Source organism: Trachypithecus francoisi, unplaced genomic scaffold, assembly GCF_009764315.1.
Source record: "Trachypithecus francoisi isolate TF-2019V2 unplaced genomic scaffold, Tfra_2.0 Lachesis_group2, whole genome shotgun sequence".
NCBI lineage: Eukaryota > Metazoa > Chordata > Mammalia > Primates > Cercopithecidae > Trachypithecus > Trachypithecus francoisi.
The window spans coordinates 61,584,646-61,598,167 of NW_022681465.1; the positions used below are offsets into that span (position 1 = coordinate 61,584,646).

A 13,522-nucleotide genomic window follows, 5' to 3' on the forward strand; every position below is an offset into this window, starting at 1 on the left:
TCACAGTTCTGGGGCTGGAAAGTCCAAAGTCAAAGTAACAGTTGGTGAAATTTCTGCTGAGGGCTTTCTTCATGGTTTGTAGACAGCTGCCTTCTCACTGTGTCCTCACATGGTGGATAGAATAAGATTGCTATTTCCTCTTTTTCATCTTACAAGGACACCAGCCCTATCATATTAAGGACCCACCCTTATAACTGCATTTTACTTTTATTACCTTCTGCTTATATTTCAACATACAAATTTTGGGAAATAACAAACATTAAGTTCATAAAAGTTGGGTTAATGTATAAAACTTCCTGAAAGAAGATTGTAAAAATAAACTTTCTGAATGAAGTAACTTTTTTGCAGCCATTTGCTGGTACATGTTTAATAACTGACACTTGGGGACAATGAATGTTGGTTGATAATTTATGCTTACGAGTAAAATAAAGTAAAACAATAAAAATGTATGTCAGACACAGTAGCTCATGCCTGTAATCCCGGCACTTTGAGAGGCAGAGGTGAGTAGATCATCTGAGGTAAGGAGTTCGAGACCAGCCTGACCAATATGGTGAAAACCCATCTCTATTAAAATACAGAATTGGCCAGTTGTGGTGGTGCATGCCTGTAATCACAGCCACTGGGGAGGCTGAGGCAGCAGAATCGCTTGAACTCAGGAGGCAGAGATTGCAGTGAGCCCAGATCATGCCATTGCACTCCAGCCTGGGCAACAAGAGTGAAACTCCATCTCAAAAAAAAAAAAAAAAAAGAAAAGTATGTCAAAACTGCACTTGCTTATTAATGATGTGAGCAACTGCTTTGTTGAACCAGATATTTGTTTTGGGAGACTGGAAGACTATTTCCTCAATATTTTTGTATGTATTGGCAGTTGTAAAGACTACAAACACACTTTCCATTTAAGTTTAATCTGCTTTGTAAACATTCACTTCATACTTTCCTAAATCTAGACAGTCAAGAAACTGAATTAATCCAACCCTGCTTTGATATTTGCTGATTTCCATGGTAAAAATAATATCACTATGATCAATGTCAAACTACCAAATAGATGACATTGATTTTGAAGGTAGAAAGAGTACAATAGTACAACACAGCATATTATTTTCAACATGTGTATGTAATAAACATAAATAATAGTAAAATGAGGAAAATCATCACAAAGTCATTCACTTTAAGTATACGTTTTGTTTTAAAGTAATGTTTGCTTATAAATTATCTAATTTAATACTTAGGCTTTTTAAAAAACTGGGTTGCACAACCCCATCAAAAAGTGGGTGAAGGATATGAACAGACACTTCCCAAAAGAAGACATTTATGTAACCAACAAACATGTGAAAAAAAGTTAATCATCACTGGTCATTAGAGAAATGCAAATCAAAACCACAATGAAATACCATCTCACTCCAGTTAGAATGGTGATCATTAAAGAGTCTGGAAACAACAGATCCTGGAGAGGATGCAGAGAAATAGGAATGCTTTTACACTCTGGGTGGTAAATTACTTCAACCATTGTGGAAGATAGTTTGGTGATTCCTCAAGGATCTAGAACCAGAAATACCATTTGACACAACAATCCCGTCACTGGGTATATACCCAAAGGATTACAAATTATTCTACTATGAAGACACATGAAATACATGTTTATTGCAGCACTATTTACAATAGCAAAGACTTGGAACCAACCCAAATGCTTATTAATGATAGACTGGATAAAGAAAATGTGGCACATACACATCATGGAATACAATGCAGCCATATAAAAAGTATGAGTTCATGTCCTTTGCAGGGACATGGATGAAACTAGAAACCATCATCCTCAGCAAACCAACACAGGAACAGAAAACCAAACATCGCATGTTCTTGCTGATAAGTGGGGGTTGAACAGTGAGAACACATGGACACAGGGAGGGGGATATCACATACCAGGGCCTGTCAGGGGATTGGGGGAAAAGGGGAGGCCTAACATTAGGACAAATACTTAATGAACGTGGGGCTTAAAACCTAGATGATGGGTTCATAGGTGCAGCAAACCACCATGGCACATGTATACTTATGTAACAAACCTTCACATTCAATACATGTATTCTATAACTTAAAGTAAAATAAAATAAAATATAAAAAATGAAATACTGTATTGCAAAATTACTGAATATTGAACAATTGGCTCTCATGGACTTGGCTCCAGCACAACGCTGCTTTTTTTATGAATAAGGTAACCTGCTGGGGATACTAACACTAGGTAAGGTGAAAAATGGCAAGAAATGCATTTTCATGGATGCATCATGCACGGATATGAAAATTCTTCAAGACATAACACGGAATATTTGATGTACTTAAAGCAGTTCTGTATGTATAAAGAGTCACTTTTTTGCAGAATATGATAAACAGGAAGTGGGCAATCAATAAGGGCCTCATATGTAATATTAAGAAGTATAGTCTTGGCTAATTTATGTTGTGGTAAGAAACAATCCTCAAAATATCAGGATAATAAAACAATAAAAGTTAATTCTTATTCTTTGTATATTTCTGCTGCTGGTCCTCAAGGGGCTCTGCTCGTTGTAATCAAATAGGCACTAAAGCTGCAGCAGTCCCAGCATCTTTTCCTGTAGCCTCTGTGGTATTGGGCCTCAGTGTTCACCACGATGAAGGAGGACATCTTAGAGAACTGTAACCCTGCTGTTAGACAGAGTCTGACAAAATCCAGACACATAACTGTTTTATGAGTAAATTACCAATGCCAATCACATGATCTAAAATTAATGTGGTGGGTGCCAAAGGAGAAGTAGACTATGTGTGTTAGTGAGATCTGATAGTGTCTGCCATAACACTTAATAATTTTTGGAGAATTTTACCACGGGCTTGACATTTGAATACTCAATTTAAACTACTTATTTATGAAGCAGTTATAGGAATAATTAGGAACTTTATGCAAACTATGTTTTAATTAACTTTCTAAGTGGTGAAAGAGTGAATTATTCATAAATTACTTCTGGAAACAGGACTCTGCTAAAACGCATATAAGTGAACTTGAAGCAGCATCTCAATTTGTGCAATATGATAAAGAAAAAAACTATTGGATCCAGAAAAAAATACACCATCACTTTTATTTATGGCTAATCCAGAGCTTCAGGAAACTGACTACTATTTGGGCACATAATGTTTTTATTATGGATCTATCTGGGGCATATGGAACTTACAGTCCACTCAAAAATGGTCAGTTTCACTCATGCCCAATCCCATATATATTTTAGGGTAACTTTCCTGGTCCAGTTAAGTTAGACCTAGACATTTTCACCTGACAAATCTGAGTAAACTTCTGTGGAAAAACCTGACCATTTGCCTAGAATGAATCTCTGGGTAAGGAAGATGCATATAGTCCTATAATTTACTGTACTTATTTTAACACCTTGTCTTAAAGACACACCACAGGTTTGTAACTGGATTTTTTTTCCTTCCTGAGCCACTTGCTATATAGCTTACTCTTCTCTAGCTCTAAGGAGACTTCCCCATACAGACTAGGTCAACAGATTCCTTTCCACTGGCTCGTGGATGGGTTTGGCTACTGAGAATCAGTAGGACAAGATCAAAATTATAGGGAGTAAGGAGTAGGTAAAGGTGAAGTATTTATTTCCCTACTGATTCCCTTCCAAGCTTCCACATGTTGGTCACATTTCTCTACCAAATGGTAGCTATTGTGGGGTTCATTTAACTTCACTTTCCTCCTACCATAGACACAAAAGTTCCCTGCTTTCATTCACCTTCGGGTATTGCAAACATTTAAACATAAACGTTCCTCAAAGATAATCTTTCCTTCCAGGATAACGACTGATACACCTTCTTGAGCTTGCAACGGCAAATATGACTCTGCCTAACATAGTATCCCTGCTGTACTCCTACTCAATGGGATGGTTACACAATGAAATGAATGAGTGACTGCACTTATAAAATGCACATTGCAGTATGAGCTACGTCTTCCTGATGGTGGCCTTTTAATGTCAAATGAGATAATATATGTAAAAATGTTTTATAAATTTTTAAACGTGATAAATATTATTTTGTGTGAATGATAAATGTAGCTATGGGGTCTATTGACTAAAAGATAAGTACTGCTCCTTCATGAATCAAACCATTAATTCTTGATGGTGTTTAATTATTATTGAACATATTTTTCTTCACAGGAGCTGTCATTTAAATGTGCTTGCCAACGAGCTTGTTTATCAAAACATTCCAGACCCTTTCAAATTCTCATTTACTTTGCTTCTTGTTTACCACACCCATAAATTTGTATTACCAGCGTATTTAACTATCAGGCTATTTTGGAGATTGGAAAAAGAAGACCTGATTCATCATGTGCAATACCTCACACATCTGCCATTTCTATTCTACTGAAATTTGGTGAGTTCAGCCTCTTTTTACTTCATGTTTGAATAATTGTAATAGATTTTATACTGTTCTCACTGCTAAACTTGCTACCCCTATTACCATATAGACACTCATATTCATCTTGCATAATACCACCAGATTATTCTTTTTCCATCTATTTTCCTGGATATTTGTCTTCCACTTTCCTGTCTTTTTTTCTGTACTTCATTCTACCCATCTTAGTGAATAAACGTCTCTTCAACTCTCTCAGGCTATATATACATCAATTTGTCAAAATCCAAGTAAAACTTCACCTCCTTGAGAGTATTTTAGAGAGCCTGTAATACCTACATTTTTTTTTTACCATTTGTTAGGAATATATTTCAGCCCCAGTTACATGATTATTACATATTATAGTATATTGATGTTTGCAAACTCCTTGAAACATCGTACACACCCAGACTGCTATATTCATTTCAACAACAAAAGTTTGTTTTCAATTTTGTAATAAATATATTAAGAGCCTGTTCTCCTCCAGGCCAATTTTCTCCCCATATATTTAAAGTGCTCTGATGGAGATAACTTATTAATAATTTGAGACGAAAACAACTTTTCAAATATGCATTTCTTTTGTGCACACCAAGCTGGTGTATGCCTGCAGTCACTATTTCTATTAAGTGAACAGCTGGATATTGTGTAGTGGATTGACCAGGTGTTTGAGTGAACACATTAGTCTCCATACAGAAGCAACTTAAAAGAATGAATCACTATGATAGTCATCTCACTCTGGGAAAAGGAAAATAAATAAATAAAAATGTTTCATATCTATCCGATAGCCATAAAGCACAGTTCCTATCAACAGAAACAAATTGAAATAAAAATGGCCCCACCATACATATTTTATTCGATTTACATCTAGCACTGAAGATACACTTTATGAATTTTTCCTTTATTCTGATAGTCATAAAATAAATGAAGGTGAATCATATAACTTTTGAATATCTAAATAGCCAGAGATAAGCTCTGCATATTAAATATCTTTTAATATTAAATCTACCAAAAAACATAGCAGGGGTTATATTTATGTTACAACTGAGAAAACCTATTTAACACTCTTTCAAATTATCTAAACAGAAATTTTAAATACTTGACTAAAATTCACATTGAATTCTGAACTTTACATGACTTTATGTGGTTCTACCATTCATGCTATTGAACTTCTGAGCTATTAATATTTACAAATAACCCATGTTCTTTCAAATGATTTCAGTGCTTACAGAAACACATATCAAAGTACATACAATGAAATAAAACTGTGGCAATACAGAAAAATAAAAACTATCATATGACAACACGATGAAGCCAGAGTTAACATGAGCACATTAAATGAAATCCTAACATTTTCTTTTCAACTTTGTGCCTGTGTCTTACTATGCTAATGTAGGTAATAAGCAGTATTTATAGATGGAAGAAATATGAAAAGAAGCTTGATTATTATTTGTGCAATTTCGAGAGTCCACTGACACTTACCAACTCTTAACGCTTAGATATCCAAACACTGCTTCCTTTCCAAGAAGGAATCATACAAAAAATTTAAGGCAGCATACTCTAATGTTTGTTTTGTTTTGTTTTGTTTTGTTTTTTTGAGACGGAGTCTCGCTCTGTTGCCCAGGCTGGAGTGCAGTGGCCAGATCTCAGCTCACTGCAAGCTCCGCCTCCCGGGTTTATGCCATTCTCCTGCCTCAGCCTCCCGAGTAGTTGGGACTACAGGCGCCGGCCACCTCGCCCGGCTAATTTTTTGTATTTTTTTTAGTAGAGACGGGGTTTCACCGTGTTAGCCAGGATGGTCTCGATCTCCTGATCTCGTGATCCGCCCTTCTCGGCCTCCCAAAGTGCTGGGATTACAGGCGTGAGCCACCGCGCCCGGCCTATTTTTTTTTTTTAAGATGGAGTCTCACTCCGTCGCCCAGGCTATAGTGCAGTGGTGCAAGATCTTGGCTCACTGCAAGCTCCATCTCCTGGGTTCATGCCATTCTCCTGCCTCAGCCTCCCGAGTAGCTGGGACTACAGGCGCCCGCCACAATGTGTGGCTAATTTTTTTGTATTTTTAGTAAAGACTGGGTTTCCTCATGTTAGCCAGTATGGTCTGGATCTTCTGACCTCGTGATCCGCCGGTCTCGGCCTCCCAAAGTGCTGGGATTGCGGGCGTGAGCCACCGTGTCTGGCCAGCATACTCTCTTATTCATAGATTTTGAATTTAGGCCTACATGAATAATAATATATTTACTATGATGTTACTATCTATCAACCTTATTTTTCTTTTCTATGAAATAGGAGCCAAAATAATATTTATTTCATATCTTATGAAGTTAAAATAAAATATAACTAATAAGGGGCTTAACAATGAGTGTCATTTTGTAATTACTTTGTACCATTATTCATTGCCGAGATAGAATATGGTATCGCTTGTCATCCGTATCTATTGCCCAACTTCATTTTGATTCCTTCTTACTAGTTTGCATAGATAGGCCTAAATTTTTGATCCACTGCTCAACTCCTATCTCTAAACCATTGGTTCTCAAATAGAGGTGATTTTGACACCTAGGGAACATTTGACAACATATGGAGATATTGTTGATTACACAGGGCCATGCTTCATAAGCACAGAATTATCTGGCCCCAAATGTCGACAGTGTCAAATTTGAGAAACTCTGCACTAGGCTTTTCTATCTAGTTACCCACCTCTCTGCTTTGCCCTGCCCCCAATTTTATGGATATTGAATTCCTTATTTCGCACTGCATTACTCGCACTTATAGATATTCTAAATTGATTTGTATATATCTTCCTAGTTTGACCCATTGCTTTTAACTGAATTTTACTGGGCTTTTATAAAGGCCATGTGCGTGGAGTTCAGTCATTATCTTCACCAAATTTTTATTTGCTTCAGTCTGGGGAGGAACTCTATATGAAAAAATAAAAACAAAACCCAAAAACTAATTTATGAAAGATATTTTATAATGTAATTACTTAAACTTTTTTTTCTTCTCTCTTATACGAGCTTTTAAATTCAATGAGTGACATGTGGTTTTCAGGCTGGGTCAGGAAGTTTGCTTGGAGGGGGAAATTTTGTCTGCTGAGACACTAGGGAGCAAATGCCCATGTGGGTGCAGGCTGATCACTGACCTCCTAGGGTTCCCTGACAATAAGTTAGTTGTAGTTGAAGTCGCCATCATCAGAACTTAATTGGCCCCTGGTACGGGTGAATCTCTGCACCACAGAGACTATTCAGTTACAGAACTCAGCTTCTGTGCATAGGCAATCTTTTTGTTTTTTTCAATTTCTTGGCAGCAAAGTTGAGAAAGTGAACACACAAACAGCCCATTTCTTAGCTTATCAATATCTGTACCAATTTCTTTCCCTCATCAACATACATTTTCCATATTTTGTTGGTATTAGCCTCTGACACTCATCCACACAAGAAAGTCTACAAAACCTAAACTAACTTTTAAACATTATTTAAGGTAATAACTTTGTCTTCCACCAGAAACCTGGAGACATTTTTAAAAGGATTTGCAGAGCTATATACCCTAGGGACAGAGAAAAAAATTAGTGCTGACCAGTCTGGGCCCACTTGACTAAAACAAGCTAGATTAAATTAATAAAAGCAAGATGTTCTGCATTTATAAAGATGTTAACTCTTTTTAATGTGTATGACTCATTAATGAGTTTATAATTAGATTTTGAAGGATTTCATTCTGGATCTTGCAGATTGGGAGTATTTTTCTGGTAAATTCGGAAGCATGATTTTTCAATATAAAAGCTCACTGGAAACCCCTGCAACAATGAATAAATATTAAAAATTTACAGAATTGTTTACTCATTCAATAAATAATGACTCCACATTTAGAAATGCTAGAGATAAAGCATTTCTAAAGGCAAATTCTACTGTTTCCTGGTTTTACATTCTAGATTTTAAGACAAAGATGGCTTCCTTGAAATTTTAGTTATGTGAAAGAAATTTCTTAGTGATATAATTTTTTCTTACTCTGACTCTGTGAGACTTTTGTTTATATTTTATGAAACTATTACTATATAGTACATTATAGAAATATATTTGAGAAATCATTTTTAGCTTTTAGAAATTAATTTGCATAATACATTTTAATTTTAATAAAGCTCCATTCCTCTATTCCTTTCATATTTGGAAGATATTTCCTATACAATGTCTTCTATATTATTTAATACTGCTGTATTTTAAAAAAGAAATTGAAACCTTTTACTCATATATACCAGACTTCCAAATCTGTCTTAGCTTGAAAATCAGTTCTCCAAAATGCTTTCTCTAACTTGTTTATATTTTAGGTGCAAGTATAATCCGGATAAATACTATAGTCAGGCATTTTTAAAACTTTATGTTTTCCATATATGCAGCAGAGTATCATCTTCTTGCCCTTTCCCTCACTATGGTATCCTTCAAGAACATTATTAGCTCGAATTCCAAATTTCAATGAAACAATCATCTATCCACTTTGTAATTCACTGTTTTATTCAATAAATATTTACTGAATGATTTCTGTGTGTCAGGAGTGTATTGGGAGCTTGGGGACAAAGTGGTGGGCTAAATAGGCATGTTTCTTCCTTCACAGAGTGTATATTTTAACTACACTAGTCACAATAATGACTTGGTAAAATCTAAATACTATGATAAAAGGAAAGATATTTCTGGATACAAATAGTCAAGAACTAATGCACAGTTCATTGACTTTGTCCAGTTTGGGGGATCATCATTTCTTTTTTTTTTTTTTTTTTTTTTTTTTTTTTTTTTTTTGAGGCGGAGTCTCGCTCTGTCGCCCGGACTGGAGTGCAGTGGCCAGATCTCAGCTCACTGCAAGCTCCGCCTCCTGGGTTTCCGCCATTCTCCTGCCTCAGCCTCCCGAGTAGCTGGGACTACAGGCGCCCGCCACCTCGCCCGGCTAGTTTTTGTATTTTTAGTAGAGACGGGGTTTCACCGTATTAGCCAGGATGGTCTCGATCTCCTGACCTCGTGATCCGCCCGTCTCGGCCTCCCAAAGTGCTGGGATTACAGGCTTGAGCCACCGCGCCCGGCCAGGGATCATCATTTCTATAGAGCACTTTATTTTGTTAACTTAGGTATGAAAGACTGTTACATTGTTTTAATAAGAAATCCATCTAAATCATACTTTTATGCATGAAGGGAGAGAATGGTAAATCTACTTTCTTCTCTGCCTTAACAAAAGGCCCTATAGGTATTATTAAAGTGTTTGTAAAATGTAAAATATACTTTAAATGTTAACATGGCAACTACTTAGTTAGGAAAAAGAATAAAATAGATGGGAAAACTGTTAGGGATTAAAGATTATATTTTAGAGGACATAGTAACAATATTTGTAGAGCATTTGCCTTAAAATATGTGTTCATTAAACACTAACTTGAACAGGATTATACATTTTCATAAGTCTTCACATTTAAAAGGCAAATAAGATTGATGCTTTTGTTAATGTTCTCAATTCACCACTTTATCAAGATTAGTTTCTTGACACAGAATAGTGTCTGCATTTCCATAGCCATAAGAGAGAATAAAACATTTTCTCCTTTTTTAACTTTCTCTTTCTCTCTTCTTTTCCCCTTTGGCTTTAGAAAGCCAAAGGCCTAGAGTTGTATTTGTTTGCTATGAAAGAAAACCCTGACCATAAGAGCTTAACACTAACAATACAAAACCAGGAAAGGGCAGAGAGGAATTTCTAACAAATGAGATATGAAGCACACAGTGGTTTGCTTCTATGACTTAGACACATTTCCACATATTTTCCAAGGTAATTTTGTGCTATTTATATTTTGGTCATAAAGCCAAATGTTAACAAACATAAATTATGGACATTAGAAGTTATTTACTCACATGTTCATTTAGTTAAGCAATTTTGAAAATTCATTTTTGTTTTGTGTAGAAATGGAACACAAGCTTTTACTTCTCTGACTTGCCTATTCCTGTTGATAAGCAGAGTTCTATAATGTTCATAATTACTGTTTGCCACTATGTTTGCTATTTTACAGTAGTTGTCCTGAAAGTCCACAATGAAACAATATTTCACATAGTTACATACCCTATAATATCATCTTATGTTATTAAGGTGAAAGTTATAGACAATAAAGTTTTTTGTAAATATAATATTATAAAATTTATAGTGAATGCATGAAGTGCTCATTTTATAAAATGCAATATGACCTGAATTTCTGATATAATGGTAGAAGACAAAAATGTTTAAATAAGCTAAATCCCCTTTGAATATATTTCTACATTTGAAATATTACTTGGCTCTTAATACAATAGTAAAATTCAAGTCCTGCTATTTTATATCTCAGGTTTCAAATGTACTTCCATCTTTTAACCATATTCTGTATTCATTACCCTTTAATTTTATAATCAGAGTATTTTTATTTTTAATCATAAAAATAAAATATATATTTTCCTTAAAATGAGGTAATTAATAAATAGTTCAACTTAATGTAATTGTAGAATTCGTATTTTCTTTCTTTTTTTAATTATACTTTAAGTTCTAGGATACATGTGCACAGCATACAGGTTTGTTACATATGTATACTTGTGCCATGTTGTTGTGCGGCACCCATCAACTCCTCAGCACCCATCAACTCGTCATTTACATCAAGTATAACTCCCAATGCAATCCCTCCCCCCTCCTCCCTCCCCATAAGAGGCCCCGTGAGTGATGTTGCCCTTCCAGAGTCCAAGTGATCTCATTGTTCAATTCCCACCTATGACTGAGAAGATCCGGTGTTTGATTTTCTGTTCTTGCGATGGTTTGCTGAGAATGATGATTTCCAGCTGCATCCATGTCCCTACAAAGGACACAAACTCATCATTTTTTATGGATGCATAGTATTCCATGGTGTATATGTGCCACATTTTCTTAATCCAGTTTGTCACTGATGGACATTTGGGTTGATTCCAAGTCTTTGCTATTGTGAATAGTGCTACAATAAACATACGTGTGCATGTATGTCTTTATAGCAGCATGATTTATGATTTATAATGCTTTGGGTATATACCCAGTAATGGGATGGCTGAGTCATGTGGTATTTCTAGTTCTAGATCCTTGAGGAATCACCATACTGTTTTCCACAATGGTTGAACTAGTTTACAATCCCGCCAATAGTGTAAAAGTGTTCCTATTTCTCCACATCCTCTCCAGCACCTGTTGTTTCCTGACTTTTTAATGATCGCCATTCTAACTGGTGTGAGATCGTATCTCATTGTGGTTTTGATTTGCATTTCTCTGATGGCCAGTGATGATGAGCATTTTTTCATGTGTCTGTTGGCTGCATAAATGTCTTCTTTTGAGAAATGTCTGTTCATATCCTTTGCCCACTTTTTGATGGGGTTGGTTGCTTTTTTCTTGTAAATTTGTTTGAGTTCTTTATAGGTTATGGATATCAGCCCTTTGTCAGATGAGTAGATTGCAAAAGTTTTCTGCCATTCTGTAGGTTGCCTGTTCACTCTGATGGTAGTTTCTTTTGCTGTGCAGAAGCTCTTTAGTTTAATTAGGTCCCATTGTCAGTTTTGGCTTTTGTTGCTGTTGCTTTTGGTGTTTTAGACATGAAATCCTTGCCCATGCCTATGTCCTGAATGGTATTCCCTAGGTTTTCTTCTAGGATTTTTATGGTGTTAGGTCTACCATTTAAGTCTCTAATCCATCTTGAATTAATTTCCATATGAGGAGTAAGGAAAGGATCCAGTTTTAGCTTTCTACCTATAGCTAGCCAGTTTTCCCAGCACCATTTATTAAATAGGGAATCCTTTCCCCATTTTTTGTTTTTCTCAGGTTTGTCAAAGATCAGATGACTGTAGACGTGTGGTATTATTTCTGAGGGCTCTGTTCTGTTCCACTGGTCTATATTTCTGTTTTGGTATTAGTACCATGTTGTTTTGGTTACTGTAGCTTTATAGTATTGTTTGAAGTCAGGTAGCGTGATGCCTCTAGCTTTGTTCTTTTGACTTAGGATTGTCTTGGCAATGTGGGCTCTTTTTTGGTTCCATATGAACTTTAAAGCAGATTTTTCCACCTCTGTGAAGAAACTCATTGGTAGCTTGATGGGGATGGCATTGGATCTATAAATTACCTGGGTGACTGAGTGAGACCCCATCTCAAAAAAAAAAAAAAAAAAAAAGATTTGTGTTGTGCATGTTGGGAATTAAGTTAGATACGGCCAGATTGTATTTATAGAAAAAATTTGGGCACTTTGTAACATTAAGCACAATACCATTCTACTTCATTCAATCTTTTTTTTTCATAATTTTCATTACTATGAATCTATGCATCCATCCATTAGTTTCTATGACAGCTCTCTTCTCAACACTAACAATGCTATAATATTTACATTTGCTAGTACAAACTCATTTTTCTGTATATTTTACTTCTTCATTTTTGCAAGGTAAAACGAGTGCAAGTAATTTAAAAGTAATTTTTAGTGTTACTTCCCCAAGGACCATTATTTCATTTACTCTATGAAAATAACATTCCGTGTTGAAATAAATTTGGGACTTGCTGACATAAACAACTTCCTAATCTCAATCCATCACAGAGTCCTTATTCTATACATGGTTTTATGAATTTTCAAATAAGAATGTGTTGCCAAAGTTTTGCAATCATATCAGAACATTTCCTAAAATATCACCCTACAAACTCAGAATAATAAATGAAGGCAAATTATAACATGTTAAATTCAAATTTTGTAAAAGGTTCATCTAACTTTGTTTAGCAGTTGGCCTTAAAGACACCCTTCAAATATTAATTATCTGCTCTTCCACTAACTAACCATGTGATCCTTGGCCAGTGACTTAGTTTCTCTGTGCCTTAGTTTTCTTCTTATGACCTGGGTAACTATAAGAATTCTTATCCAACATATGGAAGCCACATACGTTTTAATAATTTTAATTTACCTTGGATAACTTTGTCTATAAACTGCACTATGCTAAAAGAAAATCACTTTTCATTTGCTGCTTTGTGTCACCTTATAATCTCACCTAGAATTTTTGTTCCAGCTTATGATTTCAGTTTTTCATAGTTCAATTTTTTAACCTTGAATATTATATTTGGATGTATATTTCTTTTACCTAAAATTTAT

The 13,522-nt window shown here is 35.4% G+C and overlaps 1 long non-coding RNA gene across 1 annotated transcript in view; it reads left to right on the forward strand.

Moving 5' to 3' along the window:
* LOC117064452 overlaps window positions 1–4,375 on the forward strand; it is a 32,109-nt gene extending 27,734 nt beyond the window's left edge. The window contains exon 5 of the long non-coding RNA XR_004429467.1: window positions 4,292–4,375. This is a non-coding gene — a long non-coding RNA (uncharacterized LOC117064452). The remainder of the gene's footprint in view (window positions 1–4,291) is intronic.
* The last annotated feature ends 9,147 nt before the right edge of the window (window positions 4,376–13,522 follow it).